Here is a 26,602-nt window from a genome sequence, read left to right on the forward strand (position 1 = left end):
CTGTGTGACAGCGCACGTGGGAAGGTGACTAACACCAGAGGGTAGCACAGATGGAACTGGAACTGGTGTATTCCGGTTTTGTTTCCTTCTTTCTTTTGTTTTTGGGATTTCCATTTTGAGTGAGAGAATTCTAACCACAGAGGGGAATCTGGGCACATGGGCGCTGTAAGAATCCAGAGCTGGAAGTGCCCTTCAGAACCACTTAGGAGGTCAGAGGGGCACATTCTAGTTTACTTTTTTTGTCTTTGACAACTGTGGCTAATTTTTCGCTATTTCCTAGGAATGTAAAACCTGCAGAAGATTAATGCCTTTCTATCTTTAAGGTACATCAGCTTTTAAAAGAAAGATTCTTTATTAAAAGCAAGGTTTTATTTGCCCTTAATTTTTGGCAAAGTGCTAAATTCCACTTTCAGTTTTGTTTTCAGTGGTTTGCACTTCTCACTTTCCTTCTTCCCTCTTCCCTCCCCTTCTCTCTTCCCCCCCCCCCTTTCCTTAATACCCTTGCAAATACCATGCAAGCTAAGGCAGAGTGCCAACACTGTGACCTTGGCAAACTTGGGCCTCGGCTTCCTTATCTGTAAGTGGAGAGTTTGGATTAGTTGACGCATAGTCACCTGGTCCCCACATCTGTGAGCCCTGTGACTAGGGGACACCTGAAAAGAGGGGCTCATGAACTCCATTTCATCAGTCGTTTATTCTCCTGTTAATAAAAAAGAATCTTATTTCAGAACCGCCTTCCCCAATCCTGTTAGTTGCACGTCCAAACCACTTTCTAGAAACAGCAGTAAGCGGTTGATTCTTCACTGTGGTATTTTCCAGCTTGTGATTGATGCCCCTCCTGGCAGCCTGTCTCTATTACAGGTGCACAGTGTGGGCTGTTCAGTGTTTTAGTCCCAGGCATACTGTGTGAATCAGTGAAGGATGTTAGGACGTGTGATAGAAGGACAGATCGTAAGGGGTGATCAGCCTGAGGTTGTGCGGTGGGGTGGCGGCGTGGGTGAGCCAGGAGAGCGGGTAATGCTCAGGTTCCGGACGGAGCTCCCAAGAGTCACAGGTCAGGTGAAGGTTAGGGATGGGAGGAAAGGTCCCGGGAGCAGAGAGGCAGAGAGAGAGCTCAAGAAACCATCCCCGAAGGAGCGGGGGAGGGGCGGCTGAAGGGAATCCCCCCTCCAGCTGTGAGGGCAGGAGCGGAGGCTGGGGACATCACAAAGGGGAGAGGAAGAGCAGCTGGGGGGAAGGGAGCCACTTTTACCCTTCTGGCAAACACAGGCTGAGGGTTTGGGCAGAAGTCTGAAAAGGGGGTGGGGTGCCCATCGGCCTGAGGCCAGAAGGGAGGAGTTCATTGCTCCCAAGGAAATCAGGAGGGAGAGGGACGGGCTGGGAGGGTGGAAGAGGAGAGGACGGCCCAATGGGCGGCGTGCTGGGATCAAAAGGGTGTCGTGAGAGAAACACCTGTGTGGGGTGATCCATGGCCTTCAGCCCGAGCCAGGCTGCTCTGGTCACCTGAGACCGAGAGAGCAAGTGGGGACACGTGTGGCCATCCTTTTGGGCCGCTGGCTTTCTCTCGTGTGCAATGGGAATAATAAGCACTACGTCGCAGTGTTGTCCTTCTGAAGGCCCTTGGTACGTGCCTGCGGAGGTGCAGAGCACCTTCCCAGTTGCGGAGGTGACCTTGGGAGGTGGCAGCAGAGGATTCCCGTCTGAGAGGGAGGGGATAGTCTCCAGTTTCCCTTCCGCTCCCTGGCCAGCGTGTTGACTGTTCACTTGACTAGGTAGACCGTGAGCGAGACTTAGAGATGGTGCCCTGGGACTGTCCATCTGTCCCCAACTTCGTGGCCGTGTGTTGTTGAGATTTTTATCACGTGGTCTCTCATCCGATCCCTTACGATTCTTCCTGATCTCATCCCAGAGCCTGTCCCTGTTCTCCTGGCTGCGAGTTCGGTCTCTGCACCCTAAGATCCCAAGTGCACAGAATGGCCCATGTGTGTCATTGCTCTCTGTGAAAGTCTTCGTGGTGGCCTCAGTCTCCAGCATGCGCCTTCAGACCCAGTGGGACCAGCATTTCTGACTTGGATGAGGCTGAGTATACAGGCGTGGACAAAGCAAAGTCTCCATGCGCATGGAGTTTTCCTGGTGATGGGGCGGACAGGACAATCAAGTCAACAAATGTGAGGCCCGCCAGGGGGTCAGGAGGCAGAGCCTCAGCGAGCCTTGTAACAGCTCTGCACCCGCGCACACGGTCGGTCATTTGACATTTGCAGTACTGCTGCTGTTTGTGTAGTGACACCTGAGTTCCTTTGAAAGGCCCTGCAGAGTTAGCAGCAGTTGTGCTGGGCTGAGTTCCAGGTTTCCATCGGGGCCCTGATCATGGCTGGCTTTCCCCTCCCTTTGATTTTAGAGACAGAGACAGGGTGGTGTGAACACCCCCAGGAATATCTCAGGCCTCCTTTTGACCGTTTGTTTGAAGGCCCGATGAGTGGCCTAGGGGTTCTTACTAGGGTCCATGGATGGGTTTCCTGAAGCCATTGAAATCCAGTTTATCATTCTGGGTGTGTGCATTTTTCTGGTGAGAGTGTCTAAAGCTTTCATTAAATCCACCAGGAAGAGCTCTGAAATGTTTGTTTATTTATTTATTTATTTATTTATTTATTTATTTATTTATTTAGGCCGCACGGCCCACGGGATCTTGGTTCCCTGACCAGGGATGGAACCTCTGCCCCCTGCAGTGGAACCGCCAGGGAAGTCCCTGAAAGGTTTATTTGTATGAAAGTGGATGAAAAGATAGAATTGGGCCATTGAGGGCTTCTCTTTATTGCTGTCTGTCCCCTTTGTAGAGGAACTAATGTGATTTGCCTAAAGCGAGGAGGCAGACACAGGCCGAGAGCCTCAGTGCGCTTATCTGGGACTTGCCATTTCTGTGTCTTATGGTGGGGACACGTTCAGTTATTCCTCTGAGAAAAAAGAGAAGCAAAATGATAAAGCTGGCATCATGGAAGACCAGCCAACTCAGTGGGAGAGAGTGGGGGAGGTGTATGTGATGCTGCAATGTGGTTTTGTCATCCACTCAGCAGGAGGAGGAGGCTGGGTCTCAGGAAGAGAGCAGAAGACCACTTGAGCAGGTGATGCTTCTCAGATTTCTGAGTCTGATGGGCATTGACTGTAGGTCTGGAGAGGACAGTCTAGGACTTTGGCTGTTGATGTCAAAGGCACCTGTTTTAGGAGATTCCTCTGCTTGAGAAGTCCATAATAGTTTACGTAAATAATAAAGCTCATGACAATTGTCCTTCAAGATGAGGGTATGGAGGGTAGCTTTTAAGAGGGAGGGCGTTGATATTGACCTACTATTTGATCCAGCAGTTCTACTTCTTGGGGTTTATTTTAAGAAATAATTAAGACCATTATTCATCCCAGAGCTGTTTGTCATAGTGAAAAGTTGAAAACCTAAGTATACAACAGTTGGGGGTTGGTTAAACAAATGACATATATCCAAATAATGGAATACTTGGCAACCCTAAAAAATAATATCCAGAGGAATATTCATAGAAAGTTGTTCAAAAAACATTGTTATGTTCAAAAAGTTACATACTGCCCTTGTAAAAAATAAACTATTCAGAAAATACTAGTTGGGTGCCTACCATGAGCCAGGAGCCCTGCTGGACGCTGGTGACAGAGTGAGGAACTAGGCAGTTATGTTTCCTGCCCTCAATTAGCGTACCGTCTACTAGGGAAATAGTCAAGCCATATTGACTTTCTCATAAAGTTTTATAAATACTCATAGGAGGACTCCAAAAACAGTGACTCCTTAACAGGCATGTTCAACCACCTGTGAGGTCCGATCAGGTATGTCTCTGTATACTTGTTACTGGCTACATCCCTGACCTGAAATCACTGATTTCCTAGAAAGCTTGAAGTAAGTCACTGAGATGTGTTACTGACACTGCCTTACTGTCTGTCTTCCTTTCTCCCCCGCAGTTCGAGGCTCTGCGGGGGAAAGGGTGGTGGAGGCACAGTCGTTTTGGGAGTGGGGGATATTCCCGCCCTACTTCCTGACTTCTGTCCTCAGTGCTGTCGTCATCACAAGCCTTGTCACCAGCTCACCTGGAATTGCCTCTTGTTCACTGTCGCCTCTCGTGGGCCTCACATCGTCCTGACTTGGGCCCCTGACTTGTTGTCATCTGTGGTGTTTGCAGCCACGTGGAGTAGTGCTTCATTCTTAGAACTCATCTAGGTTAAATCCTTTCTTGGAGCCTGGCGAAGCCGGGACTGGAATCTGCGTGTCCTGCCTGCCCGATGGACATCTTTTCCACTAGGCAACAGCATGGCGGTTCCTGGTCACCATAGCGAGGGCTCTTCCAAGCAGGTCTGCGTGAAAAACCACATGCATTTCAAATCGGTGACCCCACAAAACTGCGAGAAAGCTTAATTCCTTCAAAGGCAAAAGGGCAGCAGATTTCTTGAGGAAGAAGAAATGAACCACTGTCTCTGCTAGCGTGGCTGTCTGTCACAGTATGGAGACCAGGCTGAACTGGTGTTGGCAGAGTTTGGCGAGCGTGTGTAAGGGCTGTGTTCGTAGCCAAACTCTGGGATCGTCTACCGTGTGCCAGACACGTTAGCTCCCGGGATCCACACAGGAAGACGACGTGGGGCTCTGCTGTCAGGAGCCCCTCCCTAGAGAGAGCAGCGGAGAGATGGGCCCGATGACAATGCACTGGGGTCTCATGCTGTGTGTACTAGTGACTGGGACTCGAGAATTTTGGCTAAAATGTTCAGGAAGGCAGTCCCTGGGGAGGGCGGGTTTGAGCTGGACCCTGAGGAGGGATGGGATTGCCAGGGGCACCGCTGACGTCAGAGTCCACGTGAGGGCACCTCCTGGAGACAGGCAGTGCATGGCCTGGGCTGACTGTTCAAGGCCTCGTGGCGTTTATTTGCCTTTTAACCTAAATTTTGGCTTTTTAAAAATTTGTTTATTTATTTATCTATCTATCTATCGCCACGCTGTGTGATTGCGGGATAACCACTATTGTTTGTTTGTTTTTTTTAATTTATTTTATTTTTTGCTGCGTTGGGTCTTGGGTCTTCGTTTCTGCGCACGGGCTTTCTCTAGTTGCGGCGAGCGGGGGCTACTCCTCGTTTTGGTGCGTGGGCTTCTCATTGCGGTGGCTTCTCTTGTTGCGGAGCGTGGGCTCTAGGCACGCAGGCTTCAGTAGTTGTGGCTCGCGGGCTCAGTAGTTGTGGCTCACAGGCTCAGTAGTTGTGGCTCGCGGGCTCTAGAGTGCAGGCTCAGTAGTTGTGGCGCATGGGCTTAGTTGTTCCACGGCATGTGGGATCTTCCTGGACCAGGGCTTGGAACCATGTCCCCTGCATTGGCAGGCGGATTCTTAACCACTGCACCACCAGGGAAGCGCCACCACTATTGTTTTGATGTATATACCTCCCATCTTTTTTTCTGTAAGTACTAGATGTGCACCCAAATAGTAAAATAGTATTATTTTAACCAAATGTTAAAAGGAATAGTATTGCCAAAGCTAAATCTCAGCAGTTCTAGAATTGACTTCTAGGATACAAGTATAAATCTGAAATTTTATAAAAATTACTAGTAATGCTATTATTAAAATCATAATAGAATTTAGCATTATGGTATAAGAACTTAATTTCTTAGCATGTATGATCAGTGTAGCGAACATTTGTGATCCTGGGTACATATTGACTTTCAGGAGGTGGAGGAGGGAGGAGCAAGGCTTTTATTCATTTATTTTATTGTTTATTTATTTTGGTTTTTGAATTATTATTATTATTTTGGCTAGCTGTCAATATGAGACACTGTAAGTGGTAGTTCGTCTCCAACTTACTAAACTTTTGACCAATAACTGACTTCTCTCCTCTTTAACTCCTGGACCTAAAGGTTTCCTTGGTGATGATGATGTAGTTTCATTTGAAGTTATCCCTCACCCCAGCTTAGTGTGGTGCTCAAAGGAGAATATGTCTGGATAATATCAGAAGCGCAAATAAGATCATTGCCCTTATACAAATTTTTCCCTGATATTTTGGTCTGTGATTGCTGCTTCATATAACCAGCTGAGAGAATAACACATCCTTAAGCCTGGGCTCTGGAAGTGTGGCAGTGGAGTAGTGTAATTGGCTTTCAAGATAACAAAGCTGTTTTCCAAATCTCCATCTGCATCTCAGCTTTCACTGCCTGCACACCAATTTCAGCATCTCCCCTGGGGAAGAATGACAAAAGAATCTTTACAGAGGTAATATGTGAGAAATGTTTGCTCCTTCAAGGCACCTCAGTTCCTAACAATTGACTACTTTCCCTACAAGCAACCCTGGGTTGTCAGTAAGCATGCCCTTTGATATTGTTAGTAAGCATGCTATGTCGATGCTGTTACCTGCAAAGTACGCTGTTAGAATTTTCTTTTATTCAAGCAGCCTTCTCAAATATGTAATAACCAGCCATCCCACCCTGTCTTTGAACATCTCGTGTAAGTACACGACAAAATCCCTTGGGTGTCACGTAGTTTGCCTTTGGGTGGAGGAGAGTTTCATTCTGAGTTACATCTGGAATGCTCACCAACATTTGGAAATGAATCTTTGGATATGATCAGCGACTGAAAGATGTGCCTTGTTCATATTACTGATATTGCCATGCTGATGTGTAATCTACGTGGTAATGCAATCACTGATCACATGTCGGTCCAAGGATGCCGGAAATGACATTTGAAGAAAGCATTCTGCTCTTTGGCCTTCCATGTCGAAACCAAAGGTGGGATTTTGGCCAAGCATGGAAACTGGAGACAGTTTCAGTGGATCCTTAAATAAACATAGAAATCTATATATATTTTATTTTTATAGGTTTAAAATATAATATTTCCAAGATGTGACTGAGAATGTTCCAAATCTATAATTTGCTTTTAAAAAGTACAAACCTTTTTAAAATTTATTATTCTGTTTTAATTATAGTAAAATATACATAACATAAAATTTACCATTTTAACCATTTTTGAGCGTACAATTCAGTGACATTAAGTACATTCACACTGATGTGCGACCGTCGTCATCACCATCCATCTCCGGAAGTTTTTCATCATCCCAAGCTGAAACTTTGTGTCCATTAAATGATAGCTCCCCATTCCCTCCCCCCTCCAGCCCCTGGCAACACCATTCATTCTACTTCCTTTGTCTATGAATGTGACTCCTCTAGGGACCTCATTTAAGTGAAATCATACAGTATTTGTCCTTGTATGTGGCTTATTTCACTTAGCATAATGTTTTCAAGGTTCATCCACATTGTAGCTTATATCAGAATTTCCTTTCTTCTTAAGGCTGAACAATATTCCATTGTATGTATATACCACATTTTATTTATTCGTTCACCTGTTAGTGGACACTGGGGTTTCTTCTACCTTTTAGTTATTGTGAATAATGCTGCTGCTATGCATTTATTTGAGTTAAACATCTTTAAATAGGATTTTTTTTTTAATAAGGAAAAATCCATGCCTTCTTGTGGTCAGTTTTATCAGAGGGCTGCCATGTCCAAGTTAGGTCCAGGAAATGCCTACCTCACAGACATAAAAACACCCAAGCACGTTCAACAGTGTTCATCTGAAAGCTTTAGTATTTGCCTGAGGTCAAGAGAGCAGTTTCATAATATTTCTGTGTGGCCTCACCAGCGAACTTGGCAGCAACCTCGAGTGAGGCCTGTCAGGGTTCTTGGAAAACAGCCTGGTGTTTTCATATCTTTTGCCCTGATAGCTTCTGCCTGTCAGTACCTCAAGAGGGAAAATACGGCAATAGCCTTGGTCCCTCAACTCAGTCTTAGCTGGTGAAATTCTCATCCGAGCCCTGGATATGCAGATACGATTTACTTCAGCGGTTTGCTCTTCTGTGCGCCTGTTTCACTGTCTCTCTGGGAGGGGAGCTAAGGGTCTGGGCTACAAGCTGTGTGCAGCCAGCAAGCACTCTTGATTTAAACTTGTATATTTTTCAAATCTGTGTGGCAGGGGAGGCCTGGTGGAGAATACAGAGCAGCAATCTCTGCCCTGACTCCGTGCGGTGGTCCCCTGGCTCAGTGGTGCATGGTCATACTGCAGCGACGTCTGAGGCACTTTTTTCTGGAGATGTGGGAAACTGAGGTTAGCTTTCTGTTTTGTGGTAAGAGAAGTGAAATGTTTTGTACCTTTACAGCCTAGATAAGAATCGAATATGATTAACCGTGGTTTAAACAAGGCCAGTCAAGTCTGTTTGCTTATGCTGCCCACAGTTTTTCAAGGCACGTGACATATCTGCAGTGGAGGGGCCTGTCCATGAGTTTACTGACAGCATCATGGATTATAGTTTTATACTAACGGTCTGTTTTCTTGCTGTATGATCTTTCTCTTTGTTTAATCAATTTTTGGCATCTCTCTGGGTCTTTTTACTGATATGTATGTATATAGATTTGTAGAGTTGTGGAGTAGATTTTAAAAAGTCCTTGATTTAAATAGGTGTCCTCTGGAACAAAATAACAGACATGTTTGATCCTCAGTCATACAATTTATATATTTAGTTAGTCACTTTTGGCCATCAGTCAAATATTCTGCTTCAAAGAATTACTGTATTACTATCTGAATAAATTTTTTGATTCAGAATGCAAGATATAATTAGGGATGTGTCTCTGGGAAAAAAGATAATTGGGGTCTTTTTGTATCATTAAAATTTTGAGTGTAGCTGACTAATCTGGCACTGCGTCAGGTATCTAGGCAAACAGTTGCCAGTCTACAGTTGAAGTCTGCTTTACATTCTGCACTTGGAGGCTGAGTGGGCCTGCTGTTTCTGAGGCGCAGAATCTGCTGTACCGCGGCCCTCTGGTAAGTCACAGTGGTGGTTCTGCGCGGACCAGAGCAGGTGGTGGTGGGGATGTGGCAGACGTGCGGGGCTCCTGCCTGTGTTCCCCCGCTGGACTGTGATACCAGGTGATCTGCGTCTTTCCTGCTGCCGCGTGTGCTAGGGGAGAGCGGGCCCCACTCTCTCGGAGGTTATGCTCAAAAGAGGAATACGAGCAAATGTCTGGAGGCTATTTATACTCAGCGTGCCTGTATGTATCTTCCATCCTCTACTGAGCCCCTTTTTATCTGAATCTTCCCTGATCCCTCCACTGAGATGGCCGTTCTCCCCTTACTTCTGACCCCCTGACATCGAAAGCTTCTTCATGTTCCTCCTTGACTGTCGTGGAGCCCCCTTCTTTCACTTCCTTTTCCCTCTTTGGGTCTTTGGGACTCCCGACACTTCCTTCTGGTTCTCTTATCTTGCCAAGAGTTCCTTCTCTGACTCCTTCCCTGGTACCTCTGCCTGATCCGTATGTGTGAATGTTTCTCGAGGTTCAGCCCTCAGTCCGCTTGCTGAGCAGCCCGGTCTGTGCAGGCTTGTGCAAGGGGACACTTCCCTTTCTTGGAGGCGGGATGGCGAGGGTTGGAGCCACCTGGCAGAAAGGACTCTGATTCCTTACAGTTTGGGAGGCGTGGTCAGAGTAGTACAGGTCCTAAAACTCAGGCTGTGTGGGAGGGAGTGATGGAGAAAGTGCAGAACCTTTTTTGCACTGAGACCTCTATTTTAGGAGTAAACTCTAGGAGTCAGAAACTATTGATGTATAGATTAAATCTGATCGTTCCCATTTTCTGATTTGTATTTCATTTCCAGATTTGTTAATGTGACTCCTACTGAAATAAACAATGGCCTGTATTTCAAATTTTATGCTATTCTTAATGTTTGAAAATTCAGTCAATAATAAAATCTCAACCTGCTCACATAGGCTCTAGTTTGTCCTGTTCCTCTGTAGACACGTAGAGGACAAGTTTTGTACACTCTCCACAGTAACAAATGATTACAGTTAAATAGTATTAGAAATTGACTTTAAGAATTCATTTTTTTCTCTCATAGGTTTGTTGCCAGTTGCTTCTTTAAGATACATCGAAATGTTATGGCTGTTTAATTTAAAATAGTTACACAGTATTTCTTTTATGACTGTAGAGGTCTGCACAGCTTAGTTTTCTTTACCACTCAATTTTCTTTATTGCTTTGAGTTAACATTTGGAGGTACTGTTTCTGATACTGTATACCTCAAGACTGTGGTTTCTTGGATTTTTTGTTGTTTTTTTTTTAGTTTCCTGAACTGCCTGGTAGATGTCTTCTTTATCAGATTCACTTGTTTGTGGAGCCCAGAAGTTTATGAAAAATGAGAGAGGGTATATCATATTGGAAGGCACACAACATGGTATAGTGAAAAGGCTTTTGAGTCTTGGCAGAGATGGGTTTGGGTGCCTGCTCTTTCCATCACTGACAGTGGGATGTTGATCAGATTACTTGAGTTATTTGAATCTTATTCCCTCATATGTAAAATGGGGATAATAATGCTCATCTCAGAGGTTTGTTATGGGGTCGTGTCTGTAAATCCCCAGCACACTGTGGTCGGTGAGTAAATGGTAGTGGTTATTACTGGGGCTTCCTCTCCTGAGGCCAAAATGTATTGGAAAGTGATTAGATTTCTGTTATTTTCTTTTATCATTTACCATTTCAGAGAATATGGAGGTAGAAATGAGGAAAGTCTAGACTGACTGAGAACCTCATTTTATTGTTGGATTGAATCCTTATCGTCTAAATTTGTACATTTCTGTCTTTCCCCTGATTGCTTTTTCTGCTGTGGAATATGGTCTTAAAAACAAAATAGGTTACAGTAAGATTTTCTCTGTCTAGAATCTTTGTAAATGAATCAGTCATACTAGCCAGTTCCCTCCCCAGGGAGTAGAGGCTTTACATTTATTTTTTCTCATTTTTAAATGTTTTTATTATGAAAATAGTTTGAACATTTAGAAATATAGAGAATAATCTAGTGAACATATATACCCAACCCTCGGTTTTATCAAATGTTTGTGTTTGATGTGTTTTGGTATATATATATGTTATTATTATTTTTGAAACAAATATCCCATCTCCACTGGACTGTAAGTTCAGGGCCTTGCTGTCTGGTGCTTAGGACAGTGCTGGGTGAGGGGCAAGCTCCAAATAAAAACTGTGTGTTCTTCTCCAGGGCCTTGCCCTCCCTTCTTCCCAGAGGTAACACTGTCACGGAGAGGATAGCAAGCCACTGAGGAGGGAAAAGTATCATGCTGGGTTCAGCCAGTGATACAAATGTGCGTAAACTCAGGACTGCCCTCGAGGAATTTTTGTGCCATGATGTAAGATAGGACAGATGAATTCAGAAATAGCTCCTCTAGAAACCAGAACGTTCTCCCTGCATTTGCAGAGCCGCAGAGTGGCTGGTTATCAGAAGTAACTGTTGGGGTGAACTTTAAGAAGCAGAGATGGAGCTGGGCTTTCTAAGCTGACAGGACAGTTGAGCCAGAGCTCAGCAGTGGCAACAATGTTTCCAGGGATTGGAACTAGGTAGTTCAGGGTGGCCTGGACTCTGTTATCGGAAGGGAGTGGCAAAAGAAGAACAAAGCGGCCACAGAACAAGACTATTGAGCTCTTATTACATATAACTAATAGTACTAGGCCCTTAATGGGGCAGCATAGCATATTAGATGAAAAACCGACCTTCTGGAAGCATACCATCCTGGATTGAAGTTTAGTCCCCTCTTTTTCTGGCTGTGTGGCCTGAGGTAAGCCACTTAACCTCTCTGAGCTTCAGTCCTGATGTGAGGGCCGTTCTCACTTTGTCTACTGAAGGTAAGAGCACCGAATTGAGTTTGTTTTTTTTTTTTTTAACATCTTTATTGGAGTATAATTGCTTTGCAATGGTGTGTTAGTTTCTGCTTTATAACAAAGTGAATCAGCTATACATATACATATATCCCCATATCTCCTCCCTCTTGCATCTCCCTCCCATCCCTCCCTATCCCACCCTTCTAGGTGATCACAAAGCACCGAGCTGATCTCCCTGTGCTATGCGGCTGCTTCCCACTAGCTATCTATTTTACATTTGGTAGTGTATATATATATGTCCATGCCACTCTCTCACTTCGTCCCAGGTTACCTTTCCCCCTCCCCGTGTCCTCAAGTCCATTCTCTACGTCTGCGTCTTTACCTAATTGAGTTCTTGCCCAGACATTCCATTCTGTTTTAAGAAGTCATCTTGCCTGTGGGCATTCGAAATAGGCAGCTAAATGATGAGAAATGTGACTTTTTGGTTGGTCACAAATGTACAGAGTGACCTCATGTACGTGAAGTCACGTACAGAGTGACAGTACAAAGTGAACTCAGCTTGCCCGCCAAATCTGCACTTCTCTAGTACCTTGTGAAAAGACCATCCTCTTCTAAGTCATCAAGACCAGAACCAGGGAGGCACCGACAATTCCTTCTCCTTTACCCCTGTGTCCCTCCAGTCGCCAAAGCAAGGTCATTTTACCTCTTTATTATCTCTTGTATTCATCCACAGCCCCAAGCCCTCATTGCTTCCTGCCTGCATTTCTGTATGTACAGCTCTGCACTTTCTGCCCTGTCTTTATTCCATTCTCTCAACTGCTGTCATAGTCCTTTACCTCAACTGCAAGGGTGACCACGTGAGTCCCTGCTTACATGTGTCCGTGGTTCCCATTGCCCTTAGGAGAAAGCCTGAGCATCATTTGAGCATGAGTCTCCATTGTTTGTCCCTTGTCATCCTCACTTACTCTTTCCCTTCCCTAGTGGGTCCTGCTTCCACGCCGTGTGCCCACTTAGAAGGCCTTTCCCCTGCTTGGCTCGTCTTGTTTATTCTCATGTTTCAAGACTCGACTCAAGCATCACCTCCTCTGTGAGGAGCACCGCCTTCCTAACCCACCCAGCGGTCTGGGCTGGGCTTTCCCCCGACGCCTGCCTCTGTTATTCCACCAAGCGCACTGGGTTGGGATGGGCCACTTAGCTGTTTCCAGAGTGAACGCGCTTGAGAGCACAGCCTGTTTTGTTAAAAAAGAAAAAAAAAATCTCATGCTTCTTCGTGCCTAGCCTGGTGTCTGACACATAGGAGACTCTCAAAAAAGATTAGTAGGATATACACGGATAAGAAATTACTTTTTTATCTTCCCGAAACCAGGAAGACTGAAGCTGGGTAACAGAAGCGTTCTTCCTTCCCACCTTTCTGTCTGTATCCATTCCAGCATCTGCTTAACAGCCCAGCTGTGATGGAAGAGAAGCATATGGTTGACTTGAAAGAGGCAGTTGGGATGTGACTGCATGTGAAATATATTCACCTGCCCCCCCCATCCCCCTCCCCGTACAGGATGGCAGCAATGACACCTCATATTTGTCCTTTTATTTGCATTCTCCTTAAGTGTCTCCACAGACGTGATCTCATCTGGTGCGAGGGGCTGGTAGCCTGAGTGCTGGATGGGAGCATGTGATAATCCCAGCTTTGTAGATGCAGAAAGGGAGATAAGGAGCGAAGAAATTTGCCCAAAGTTAGTGAGTTGCTAGTGGCGGAAGAGACCAGACTTTGAGCTGAAGTTGTCTGCCCTTTCTTCTCTTTTATAACCGGCAGAACCGGGTTGTATCAGATTGATGTTTTCACCTATCATCATTGAAAAGGAAGATGGGCAGAAGAGGTGGTGTAAAAAGTTTTCTGTGTATTAATTTTGCTTGCAGGTATACTTTTTAACTGTTAATTTCCCTGATCTTCCTTCGGTTCTGGTTAAGTGCTCAGAGTGGTAGTGTCACTGGGTTCATTTGGCTGAAATAGCTGAGGCCCTTTAAGTGGTGTTCTGGGGCCTGCTTTGGGCAGAGATGAAATTGCCACATTTCAGTTGGTCAGTTTGGGAATAGTATTGACTTCAAACAATTTTCCTGCTTCACGAGCTAATAAAGTGACAACAATTAAAGCTTAGTCCTTCTTAAGTTGTACTCTTTACATTCTATTAAATCCTTTAAAATGAATTTTTTTTTTCCGTTCTGGAATTCTGGAGTCTTTGCGTAAACTTATGCAGGACAAGAAAATGGCTCGCTAGCATTCAACAATCACATTGTTAGCTTCCAGGAATTTATAAATTTTGAAAATTGCAGCCTCTGAAGTGGGCTGTTGCAGGGAAACCACACCTACACGTTTAAATTAAATTCTGGGCTCCTGAGAGCAAAGATGAAGGCAGAGTGAGATTGAAAATGCAAGGGCAAAACAATTAGGACACAACCAAGATATGTTCAGACAGCAAGCGAGTCTTGGATGGTAGTCTTTCGGTTACTTTTTTGTGGCGGGACGTGGTGGTTACTCTCTCTGTTGATCTCTGACAAATCTGTCTAGTTTTGTTGTTTCATCAGTCCTCATTCTTCTTGATCACTGAGTTGTTCCAGCCCCTCTGCCCGCTGCCTGCATGAAACCTCTCTTCTCTTGGCTTTTATTATACAAGAAATGGTATTCTCAGTCTCCTCCTGTCTCTTCCCTGCTAATGGCTACTTCTCCCGCCATCACTCTACCATCCACACTCATCAGTGGTTTTCACTTTATTTTGGTCCCTGATGGCGTTTGTGTGGGTACATAGCGGTTTTTCCAAATCTTGGTATTTCTACTTGTTTGTCCTGCTGTCTTCCCAGACTCAGTAGCTTAAAAACAAATTGACTTTGCAGTGTTTGTGGTGGGAAAGATCATTTGTTTCATTATCTCGTGTTAGAATTAAGTAAATTAAAGCTCAGGGAGGAGACGTGACTGGTGTAATTTCGCACAGCCATCATTGGGCGAAATCAGGCTAGAAACCAAGGTTTTTGAGCGTCTGTACATCTCAGAGCCTCTGCGTGGACTTCTCCTCACTCACCGACTCTTTACGGTCTCCTGTACCATTACTGTTCCCTCAGCAAGGAACTTCAGAGCTATTTGACCTTCACATGTCCCCTCCTTCCCCACAAACCAACCAATTCTTTCTCTGATTTAAAATTTTATTCTTTAATAATTAAAGAAAGTTACCAACAGTAAAATTCACTTTTTTGGAGCATGTAGTTCTGTGAGTTTTAACACATGCATATAAACAGCATATAGAATAATCTATCGCCCCTCAAATTGTCCGGTGCTGCCTTTTTTGTAGTCAAACTCTCCCCCTCCTCCTGACTCCTGGCAACACCGATCTGTTCTCTGTCACTATTGTTTTGCCTTTTCCAGAAAATCATGTAAGTGGGATTATATGGACTATATCCCTTTGAGACTGACTTCTTTCATTTAGCATAATGCATATGAGATTCATCCATGTTGTGTGCATCAATAGTTTGTCCCTTTTTATGACTAAGTAGTATTCCACCACTGTTTGTTTACTCATTACACCAGCACTGTGTGAGAATCTTAGTGGCTCTGCATTTTTGCCAGCGTTTTATATTGCCAGTTTTTAAAATTCAGCCATTTTGATAGATGTGTAATGGTATCTCATTGTGATTTTAATTTGCATTTATTTCTCTAATGATTAATGATGTTGAACATCTTTTCATGTGCATATTTGCTGTTCTTCTGCCTGTTAGGTATATCTGTATATCTCCTGTCCATTATGATGTTTGCTTCACCCACGGTCATTGTCATAACCCTATTCCATGTGGTTATTGTGCCTAGCTTTCTGTGTCAACAGTTTCCCAGGTACCCCAGTATGCTCCAAGGTCAAGGCACTGAGCTAGGAACTTTATGTACATAGTCTCATTTTACTCTTAACAAAACCCCTGTGAGATAAGTGGTGTCTTCTGTTTTTATGGAGGAGGAATAAAGACCCCATGTTCAACAGATATTTATTGAGTACCTACTGTATGCTATGAGCCAGTTATTATACCCATTGACTAGTTCTGTGACTTTGGGCAAGTCATTTAATCGCTGAGTCAATTTTCTTATCTGTTAAATAGGGATCTATATCACAGTATTTTCTCTCAAGGTGATTGAGCAGAGGTTTTAAAGAAGAACATAGAAGGTCTGGCCATGGTATATACTGAGGAAACATTGGCAGTGGCTGCTTCTATTGTTCTCTTCAAACAACTCATACTGTCCTGAGGCTGTTTCTGTCCCTTGCTGGCTACCTTCCTCTGGAAAATTACCCCTTGGCGGGTCTCCTCCTCCACTCTGCATCAAATATTAGAACCAACACAAGATTCAGCCTTTTGTTTTTAAGAAATATGTTCCTCTGGTTGCTCTGTGTAGCTCACTGATGAATTGGCGTCAGTTGGTCGAGAAGGAGATGGGATTGGACAAATTTTGAAAAGCAGACCTACAGTGCTGCAGTTACTCCTTCATCCCTCCTCTAAAGGCAGAGGACCAGTTACCATGGAGATTGCTGGTAGCTAACCTGGGGGCTGCGTTCCTAGATTCACATTTCTTACTTTGAATACCTAACCTGAGGTATGGCAAAAGGGGTGCTAGGGAGGGACCTTATCTCTCAGAGCAGTGGTGTGTGTAGTGTTGCTGGAATGTTTTAAATTTGTCATTTACTAGTCATTTAATCAAGCTATTTTCTTTGTTGGCCAGATAATTTGGGATGATTTCCAGGAAACTGGAAATACTTTGAAGAGGGGCTGGCATTTGAAATGAGTGCTTAAGATTCTCTAAAGTCAGTAACAGAAAAGTTAAATGAGCCAAATGTTTTACTTTGGGTCCATTCCAGCTTCAGTGTTTATGTAAGAATGTCTAACTTTTACTAATACCAAAAAGGGTTGATCTAGTTGGCAAGGTTATTCTGTTTAGGGTGGGACAGAAAGAGAAAATCATAATATTAGTAAAAAAAAAAAAAAAATCACGGTACAAAGATAGCCTTTTACAAATTGTCATCATCCATTATGGAGTATGAGAGGCTTTGTTTGTAGAAGCAAGGGTATGGTTAAAATTGGCTCCCTGCTTTTTCCTCTTCGGTAGCTAGAGCACGTTTTCAATTGTTAAGCATGTATCCAACGCTTACCATGTTCCAGGTCCATGTTAGGTATTAAGTCTCCTTAATCTTCACAGTAACCCTTTGAAATAAAAGATAGCCCCATTTTACAAAACATCGTGTGGAGAGGCCATTTGACATATCCAGTGTGACCCTGTAAGGAGGTGGCATTGAGCCCTGGTTCTCTGACTGTGCCCGCTGCTCTTATTGGAACCCACTCTGCCTCAATCTGCCTGTCGTGGAGGCATGACAGCTGCTGCCTGCTGAGTGCCAAGAAAGCCAACACACCTTCTCCCACTGTGGCATCTGTTTCTTTCATGGGGGCTGTTTCCAAGACCTAAGGTCAACACTTGCCTACCACAAGCCCTGGGATCGGGTAATTTTATTTTGTCCAGAAGGCCCATTGTAGAAAGAACATGAACTTTAAGTCAGAGAAAATGTTCAAGTGGTGTCTCCACCATTTCGTCACCATTGCAGGGCCTTCTGGCTGGTCTTGGGGGACTGAAAAAGCTGCCTAGAGTAGTGGTTAAGAATGTGGATTCTGGAGTAAACTCATTTCAAATCCTTGTTCTACCACTTATCAGCTGTGTGACTGTGCACAACTTAATTGCTTTCTATGCCTCAGTTTCCACCATCTGTGAAATGGGTGTAGCAGTAGTTCCTACCTCACAGGGATAAATGATTGTAAAGAGACAAATGAGAACTGCCAAGAGGTTGAGTTGAAATAACCCCATTTTGGTCATCTTGGTCATCTAGTGCCATTGTTTCTTTCAGTGACATGATAACGAGCTTCCTTGAAATTTATAGTAACTTTCTTCTCTCATTTGAATTAACTTTTTTCCCTTTCAAGTTGACAGCAGTAAGAGGGGACCATAGCTGTGAGTCCACCAGGAGGACAGCAGTCTCTAAATTGAATGTAGGTCTAGAAGTCAAATTTGACTGATACCCTTGGGCAGCGCGGTGCTGACTGGGTCTGCATCCTTATTCAGAAGTCTGTCCTGAGGTCCTGTGACTAATATGTTCCAGCTGTCTGGGTCACTACTTTGGAGTACTATTTATTTGCAGCGGTGATGCTGCAAATAGGAAAAGCTTTCCCTTTTGTTGTTTGAAAGCTTTGCTGGTAATTAGCAAAACAAGCATGCCTCTTATTTGGAGAGAGACTGGAAAAGCGGCTGAAGAGTCAATTGTACGTAACCACTTTGGAAAACGATCTGGCATTACTGAGAAGAGTTGAACTTATGTGGTCCCAAGCCCAGCTCTCTTCTCCTAGGTATACGCCCTGGAGAAATTTGCTGTGTGCACCGGGGGACGAGCACTAGAATATAAATGCAGCATTATTCATAATAGCAAAAACTGAAAAATCCCCAGATGATCCTCAACAGTAGAACAGAGCAATAAATTGTGGGTATGTTCACATAGTGAGAACTATATGGTGGTGAAAAATCAGCTACAGTCACATGAGTCAACAGGGATGAATCTCAAAATCAAAATCTTAAGAGGCGAGTCTGGAATACATACAGTCCTGGTTTCCTTTGTATTAGGCTTAAAGCCAGGCAGAACGCAACAACATATTGAGAATACAGATGTGGTAAAACCATACAGAGGAGGAAAGGATTGACTCAAGATTCAGGCTTGTGGTTATCTCTCGGGGGGAGAATGGAGGGGTTGAGGTACAGGAAGGGGTACACAGGCCTTTTTTTTTTTTTTTAAACAAAAGAAAAACAGAACCCAGCACCACCAACTGGGTGTTAACATACATGGGATTCATTTTATTATTCTTTAAGCTGACATACGTTATTATATTAATTATCACTGCATAACAAGTTACCTCAAAGTTCAGTAGCTTAAAAGTGATAAACCTTCATCATCTCGCACAATGTCTGTGTGGGTCAGGAAACCAGGAGCAGCTTTGCTGGATGGTTCTAACTGGGGGAGGGTCACATGGGGCTGCAGTCGGGGTGTCAGTGGAAGCAGCCATCGTCTGAAGGCTTGCCTGGCCTGGAGGATCTGCTTCTCAGCAGGCTTACTCACCTGGCTGTTGCAGGAGGCCTCGGTCCTCACCACGTGGGCCTCCCTCTAGGGCGGCTGGAGTGTCCTCATGACCATGACGTGGCAGCGGGTTCAGCCGGTTTCCCTGCCAAGGCAGTGAGAGGGAAGCTGCTCTTTTGACCTGGCCTTTGAAGTCACACCCCATCCTTTCCCCAATAGCGTATTAGCCACGCATGCCAGCCCTATTCAGTGTGTGTGTGTGTGTTGGGGGTACTTCACAAGAGCGTGAGTGCCAAGAGGCAGGGGTCATTGGGGGCCATCCGGGAGGCTGGCTACCATGGTAGGCACTTTTTAAAAAAAAAATTTTTATTGATTTATTTTGGCTGCACTGGGTCTTATTTGCGGCATGCAGGATCTTTGTTGTGGCATGTGGGCTTCTTAGTTACGGCATGCGAACTCTTAGTTGCGGCATGCATGTGGGATCTAGTTCCCCGACCAGGGATCGAACCCGGGCCTCCTGCATTGGGAGTGCAGAGTCTTAGCCACTGGACCACCAGGGAAGTCCCGGCACTTTTAAATATATTTCACAATAGAAAGTTTAATTTAGAGACAGACTAAATTGGTCAGCTTATTTTTCTTTAGGAATGATGCAGGCATCCATTTAAATGAAGATTACTGGAGATGCTGAATGTGTTACCAATCAGTATGGGTTTGAAGAAAAGTCAGTGGTTTAATTTGAGTAACTAAGTGGCGTGAGCCTGCCTGACGGGGATGTCCAAGGGGCAGGGAGCGGGTGGAAGGGCAGTGAAGAGAGGAACTTCAGTAACACTCACGCCAGGACGTGTGGTATAGAGATGGGATTGTATGTATCTAGACTTCATCCCACCTGTACCTAGATCTGGCAAAAATCTGGGACTCCTGAGTTTGAAGCGAATTCTCCAAAGCAGGGGCCATTGGGAGCTTCCTGGACGCACTGTGATATTAAAACCCCTACCAGCTTCACACATTGTCCCAAGACCATCTTTAATGAAAAAGGAGATCCCATCCCTCACTCCCTTCCCCCACATGAAAGGGTGTGGCTGGAAATGAACTAGGCAAGTAAGGACAGGAGTTTTGGCTTTAAAATTCATGCAATGGGTGCTTCCCTGGTGGTCCAGGGCGGTAAGACTCCACACTCCCAGTGCAGGGGGCCCAGGTTTGATCCCTGGTCGGGGAACTAGATCCCGCGTGCCGCAACTAAGAGTTCGCATGCCTCAACTAAAAGATCCCGCACGCGGCGGTGAAGATCCTGAGTGCTGCAACTAAGACCCGGCGCAGCCAAAATAAATAAATAAATATTAAAAAAAATTCATACAATGATTGCATTCAACTCCATAATGCATATCTGTTTCAATATTAACAGCTTTAATATTACTGATTCACTTGCTTATCTTTCCCTCACCAAAATCCATGAGTAAAGTTGATGTTTCCAAAGATACATCATGTTTTTTCCCTTGGTTTTGTGTTGCTGTTGGCGTAACTTCTTGGTCAGTATTCCTGGGGTCTAAGTGCTCTCGTCGATGAGGCATTGAGTCATATCCTATCTTTTTTGTGAGTTGCAACATCCTTGTGAACAGGTGTTCCAACCCACAGGAGAGGTAGCTGCCTGGAGAGGTTTTCTCAATTTTTAATACTTTAAAAAAATTATTTATTTTTGGCTGTGTTGGGTCTTCGTTGCTGCGTGCGGGCTTTCTCTAGCTGTGGCGAGCGGGGGCTGCTCTTTGTTGCGGTGCGCGAGCTTCTCATTGCAGTGACTTCTCTTGTTTACGGAGCACGGGCTCTAGGTGCACAGGCTTCAGTAGTTGTGGCACGTGGGCTCAGTAGTTGTGGCTCGTGGGCTCTAGAGCACAGGCTCAGTAGTTGTGGCGCACGGGCTTAGTTGCTCTGCGGCATGTGGGATCTTCCAGGACCAGGGCTCGAACCCGTGTCCCCTGCATTGGCAGGCGGATTCTTAACCACTGCGCTACCAGGGAAGTCCAGAGGTTTTCTCAATTTTTAATCAAGCTAACGAGCGGAGGAGACAGGACTAAAAGCCAGGTGCAGGGGTCCCTGACTAGCTTTCCTCAGACTTTTGTACACCAGCACCTTCACGTGGTAGACATCAAGACCTCTAAACCTTTGTGCATTGCGTGCAGAATTTTGGTGATCAGCAGATGAAGGGCCACTTCAGGCCATCATGGAGGGTAGTTTTGATGCTGCTTCCAACTTTATTGGCAGAGCAGTCAGTGTCTGTGCCATTATATTCTATTGTATTTTGCCTTTTATAAAAATGAATGGAAAATCTTCAACAGCGAGTGGTAATTGCCTTTTTGTGTGGCAGCGATAAAAATTACCTGGGGTGCCATGTGAGCCTTGTTTTACTTTCTTTGGCCAATAGCGTGCTTTCTTGAGAAAGAAGGGAGAAAAATGAAATATATATAAAATGTCAAAAATACATTAAGGGTCATTGTGTTTCAAAGGGAAGTATAATGACTAATAGTCATTATAGTAATTGGTAATCATAATTATAGTATTATTGGTACTATTAAGAATGATTATTAATATATACTCTCAGGGAGTAAACTGCAGCGTGTGCATGCCCCTCCCCCCCTCCCCGCCTCTTCCCCACAATGACATGTGGCTGTGTTGTCTGGCTGTTTGGCTTTGAGGTTGGTTTTCAGGTTGGCTTTCATGTTATGGGGTAGGGAGCGTGGGGACGGCCTGTGAATTTATGTTCCCTTCCTAGCTGATATAAATACTGTGCTTTCTCCTTTCCTAGTGAGATAAGCCCTGAGCTTGAGGTCAGAAGACCCAAGTAGCAGTTTCATGTCTGATGTTTTCTAGTTGAATGTCCTGTATCATCTCTGACACTTAGCTGCCTCCTCTGGAAAATGGAATCAGTAAACACCGCTTGCCTCACAGGGCTGTGGCGAGGATCAGATGCAATAGGTAATGCCAAGAGATGAGGTGTGGTGGAGGCATCAGGCCCCCGGGCCACTGTGCCCTAGAGCACGTATTATAGTCGAGTGTAGTAGTAGATCCGGTCTGAATACCTTTGCCTGAAAGGACTCCAGGAAGAGCAGCACGTCTGGTGTGGTTCTGCGAGGGTACATGAGTGCCTTCTAAGTGTAGTCTCAGAATCCAAAGTCAGAGTCAAGCTCAGGTCCTTGAAGCCCCAGTTGTTGTTCAAGTGGAAGCTTAGGCTACATCACTGCCCTGAAATTTATGTGAATTAAAAGAAACTTACTGAGGAATTCCTTTGTTCCAGAAGTTCCTCCAGTGGGTCAGGCCAGTGGTTGTTCCCCACATTCAATATGTGATGGGATTATTCTTTTCTCTTTTCACTTTTCTCCTTGCTTAAAAAACAGTTTCAACAGAATTTTAACCTACAGCCTTGACATATATTAAGAACACTGTCTCAACTGAAATGGCATTAACTTAATAAAAACCTTTGGTGGTAACGTGTTGTTTTGCTTATTCTTGCAGGGCGAGGGCAGCATGAACATCCGTAAATGTGCCTCTGGGCATATTTAGCCATTCGTTTTTGATTAGGAAAAAGAAGACGGCCATCCACTTGAAAGGTGAGTAAAGATTTCTGTGCGTCTTTTTATTATAAAAATGTTCAAACATACTGAAGAGTTAAAAAATGTACAGTGGGTTTACATTTAACAATTGTTAGCATTTTGCCACATTGTGTATACCTGTGTGTGTGTGTGTGTGTGTGTGTGTGTGTGTGTGTAGTAGGTTTCTACTGTTTTCTGCTGAAACATGTGAAAGTAAGTTGAAGAGATCATGACATTTTATCCTCAGTTCTTGGGGATGCAGTTCCTAAAAATAAGAATATTCTCCTCTGAGAGACATTTTAGAACATTCATAAACTCCATGACAGAATCATTTACTTAAACACAGTTACAATTTCCTATTAAAAGATGTAATTTTGAATTTATGTTCCCTTCCTGGCTGATATAAATAAGGTCAGATTTAAAAAATACTTAAACAGTGACTTACTTAATGGACAGACCTATATAGTGAATTTGTTTGATGTGAAAAACATCTGGATATAAAGGATTGGAATTTGCACTACGCGTGTGCCCTGTATAAGAGAGGATTACTGTGCTTTCTCTGTTCCTGGTAATCTGCCCATCTGGCCCGCTGTAGCTGATGTTTATTGTTAGGTCAGAGGATCTGATGATTCCTCTTCCCTCCTTCCTGACCAGCATTCACAAGTAGACCAGTCTCTGTGATCTAATGTGATCAAAGCTCTTAACTGATTTTTTTAGCCTGAACTTACAAGGAGAATGGGAAAAGAATATGAGTGGTAATGTCCAGTTGAGGTTAGTATATTAAGATCAACATTAGAGAGAATCAGAATGATTCCCAGCCCCATAATTTGACTACCTGAGTTGAAACTTTACATAAAGTCTTGAAGATGTGTGTTCAGCTCTGATTGTAGTTGTAAGTACTACCCATGAGGGCCATTTACACAGTCGGTCATTACAGCTCTGGGGTGCTTGCAGGGTTGCTCTTGCTGTTCTACATTCTAATCTCAGTTACATTTTGTTTACAGTATCTTCTTCTGGAGGCCCTGAGTGTTGAAGCATTTCTTCATTCATGGTTATGAACTAGATTTACCCACTTAGAGCGTTATTTTAAAAGAAGTCTGTTTAAGTGAGCCATTTAGGGCAGCGGAGTCATCTTAATATTTTCATTTCTGATTTAGAACAAAAAGTTAGTGACAGCAGTAAAGTTTCTGAAAGACACTAACTTTCCGAAGACACTGGGACTGGAATTACAGATATCTCAAAATGATCTAGTTTGCTTTCTCACTGCTTGGCCTCTGTCTGGTTATGCTTAGAAAAGATGAGGAGGCGTGCCTGGGGCTCCACATGAGGCAAGAGGCTCTGAAGGATGGCGGAAGGGAAGGCATATGGGGCTCTGTGTGCGGCCTTCAATTGGCTCTCTAGTCCTGGACCACTTAGAAATGGGGGAGTGTTTTTTTTTTTAAACGTTCTATTGAAATAGAATATATATACAGAAAATACGCATATTGTAAGTGTATAGCTCAATGCAGTTTCCAAACTGAGCTCACTAATGTAACCAGAACCCAGATCAAGAAACAGAACATTTTCCCCACAGCCTCATGCCTCCTCTAGACACTAGATTCTGGACATTACCCACTCGGTGGGGAATTACTCTCTTGACTTCTAGGAGCATAAATTAGTTTGCCTGTCTTTCTCTCTCTCTGTGTGTGTGTGTGTGTGTGTGTGTGTGTGTGTGTGTGTAATGCAGATCGTACTCTTCTGTGTCTGACTTTCCTCATTCAACAATGTATTAGAAAGATTCCTCCATATTGTTGCATGTAGTTGTAGATTGATCATTTTCATTGCTGTAGAGCATACCGTTGTGTGAGAGTCCAGCAGTTTATTCCTTCTGTTAGATGCAGGTGATTTTTTTGGGTTCATCCACTCAGAGCACCCTGTGGCAGAAATGAGGATTAACCAAGGTTTTATCCTCACTGTGGTTACCGTTGAAGTGTCCCGAGTTGTCCAACCTCTGCCCAGCTTCTGCTGTGATACGATGGAGGAATCCTGGCAGCCGATGGAAGGTTGAGACACAGTTGGAAGAGATTGGTTTTTCAGTCCTGTAATGATTCCTGTTGCTTTTCCTGTGACTCACCATGTCCCTTTTCTCTTTGTTCTCAGCTGGCACGTTTTCTCCATCCTTTTGTCTGTCATTGTAACTCTTTCTACACCCCCTCCAAGGAGACAGTAACTATATCAAACAGTAGGCAGTCAATAAATATTTAAAGTTCACTGGGTGTTGATATTAGGTGTTAGATGAAGGGTGAAGCGTTGCAAGTCATGGGCTTGCTCTTGAGGAGCCTGTGTTGTGGTTACAGATTCACAGGTACGGGTATGGGCCACATCACTGGAAACCAGTTGTACTGTAAAGTTCAGGATGTAAACTCAAAGGCTTGCGTGGGCCAGGCTTGTAACATGACGGAAATTAGTAGGGTGCGGGGTCGCTCAGTAAGGAGTGATGGAGCTGTGGGGAATGAGTATATATGCCCTGCCCAATTTTTGACCCAACAAAACAAAACATGTCTGGCTGAATTTAGCAAGTCCACCAATGTCCAACCTTTAGGGAATAGAGTGTTCATTATAAGAAAGTGGTTCCCATGGGATTTGGGTGTTTTTATGGCCAAATTCTGTTTTTGTAAATGAAGTTTTATTTGAATACTGTCGTGCTCATTTGTGTATGTATTGTCTATGACCGCTTTTGTGCTACGACAGTGGAGTTGAATAGTTGGGAAAGAGATTGAGTGGAGCATTTGCAACAGTGACCATATGGGCCACAATGGCTAGAATATTTACCATCTGGCCCTTTGCATAAAAGTTTGTCAACTCTTGCTTTACTTCATCAAAGCAAGGACATAGTAATAATAACCTCTGTAGTCATGAAATAGTGTGAGCCCATTACTTTTAGTGTTAATGCCTTTATTTATTCATTTATTTATCCAACAGGTATTAACAGAGTGCCTATTGTATGTCAGGCGTAAAATGGTGATAGTCAGATATGGTTCTTGCCCTTCTGGGCTTTACAGAGACCCCTATGAACTTGAAGTTCCATTGTAGGGTTGTGCTTTCTGTGAATCAGAACAAAAGTGTAATATGGAAATAGATTTACGAAATCCTCAAATTTAAACTAGTATGTTGGCTATTTTTGTTAATTTTATAAATTTGATGAACACTTATTCTGTGTAATCTAATGGTTAATTCAGTTGTAAAAAAGTATGTTGTATGATATCGTATAAATAATTATGTGTTTATAGGTCCTGATGGTTTACATGTGGTAACAAAGATTGTTTGAAAGCAGCCTGTCTGGATAGGGCTGTGATCTTTGAAGAGCTTACCAAAGCAAGCCAAGCAGACTTTCAGTCTTAGGCCATGATAATAAGAAAAAATAAGCCTCAACAGAAAGAACAGCACACAAGGTAATAACGTTTGGAATGTAGTTAAACAAATTTATCTTTGTTGGTATGCTTATCTACCTGCTTACTCGAGGTCATTAAAGTTTGTTTCTTCTTAATAGGAGGCTATAGAGTGCAATGTGATGAACATAGAAAATAGAGAAATATTTTTAAATTTTCTCCAAGGAGTGTGAAACTGGTTTTTAACATCATCTTCACTCAATTAACATTTTTATATATGCTTTACGGGTGGACACGTGGGCTATGACTGGCCTGTCACCGTAGTTATTTAGCTGTGTGTAATAATTTGAAGATGTGAAAACGCACGAAGTCTTGACAGTGTTTATACACTGCCTTAGGAACCATCTGACGTCAAGTGGCATGCTACTTGCACCTTCTGAGGCTGTGGTCTGGGTGACCAATGGTGCTTTCCTCTGAAATCTAATTATGAGAATCTGTCTGAAGGAACTATAGGGAAGGAATGTTAGCTGGTGCAGTGAATAGTTCAATGAATGTGGTTCAAACTCGTACTGATTTCTTCTGTTGCCAAAATTAATAAATAAGGTTAAGGTTTAGTTCCTCTTCTTTCTGAGGAAGAAATGATATATACACCCACACACAACTTTCTGCTTCTTGTGTTTAAAATGTTTTTAAAAACTCAATCTTATTCTTCATTTTAGTAATTTTTGGTACTGGTTTGGATTTAGGGGTAACTGAAAAATGAGAAGACTGAGAGGAAGTAAATATCACAGTTGTTTTCCTTGCAAAGCTGAAAACTGCAGGCTTAACTGCTTTGGTT

General features: G+C 43.8%; 1 protein-coding gene across 11 annotated transcripts in view; it reads left to right on the forward strand.

Moving 5' to 3' along the window:
* SGMS1 (sphingomyelin synthase 1) overlaps window positions 1-26,602 on the forward strand; it is a 302,749-nt gene that overhangs the window by 11,942 nt on the left and 264,205 nt on the right. For 6 of the 11 annotated variants that reach the window (XM_057530924.1, XM_057530923.1, XM_057530918.1 and 3 more), the window contains exon 2: window positions 22,320-22,414. The gene's annotated coding sequence lies outside the window, so the exon portion shown is untranslated. Of the gene's footprint in view, window positions 1-11,336; window positions 11,707-22,319; window positions 22,415-25,665; window positions 25,828-26,602 lie in introns of those variants that run through there. The other 5 variants (XM_057530919.1, XM_057530928.1, XM_057530922.1 and 2 more) reach the window with 2 other exon arrangements.

The sequence above is a fragment of the Balaenoptera acutorostrata genome, chromosome 16 (assembly GCF_949987535.1).
Source record: "Balaenoptera acutorostrata chromosome 16, mBalAcu1.1, whole genome shotgun sequence".
Classification (NCBI taxonomy): Eukaryota; Metazoa; Chordata; class Mammalia; order Artiodactyla; family Balaenopteridae; genus Balaenoptera; species Balaenoptera acutorostrata.